Below are 747 nucleotides of genomic sequence, written 5' to 3' on the forward strand. Positions count from 1 at the left end.
GTGAGAATGGTGAAAATGGCTGTGGTTTTAAAGAAAAATGGGGTGGTTTGGATGGATGAGGATTGTGGAATTTTTTTCAACTTACAGGTATGAATACCTTCAGCCTGCATGTATGACTGAAGAATTTCCTTCAGCATGCGTAGTAAGAATTTCTTCAGCATGCTTAGGATTCAGCATGCTTAGGATTATTCAACTTTAATCATAAAAAAAAATCTAAGAGATTAATATATTAATTATATGGTTCCAAACTCATTTAAATACATTAAGACATATAAGCCTAATTCTTATTGAAGCATAAAATCCATTTGAGCTTGCTTCTAACATAAATTAAATTACTCATGGGCTTAAGTAAAAATCGATAAAAGATTCATATTTAACACTTCAGTGTTTAATTCTCCACAATAATTAATGGACTCAAAATATATTTTGAGTGCATCATCTATTGAAAATAAAAAAAAATAAATCATCACATATATAAATTATCAAATTCATATAAGTTCGTATTTTATTAATGGATGCTGAACTCTAATTACCATAATCAATCCTTAAATCAGTAATTAAAAGTATATAATCCTTAATAAAAAGTCGGGTCGTTACATACTATCCCCCTTAAAAGAAATTTCGTCCCGAAATTTGCATACCTATGTGAAAAGTTCTGGGTATTTTTCTTTCATCTGGTCCTCAAGTTCCCACGTTTGCTTCTTCTGGTCCATGGTGTCTCCACAGTATTTTGACTGACGCGATCGA

Source organism: Salvia miltiorrhiza, chromosome 4, assembly GCF_028751815.1.
Source record: "Salvia miltiorrhiza cultivar Shanhuang (shh) chromosome 4, IMPLAD_Smil_shh, whole genome shotgun sequence".
NCBI lineage: Eukaryota > Viridiplantae > Streptophyta > Magnoliopsida > Lamiales > Lamiaceae > Salvia > Salvia miltiorrhiza.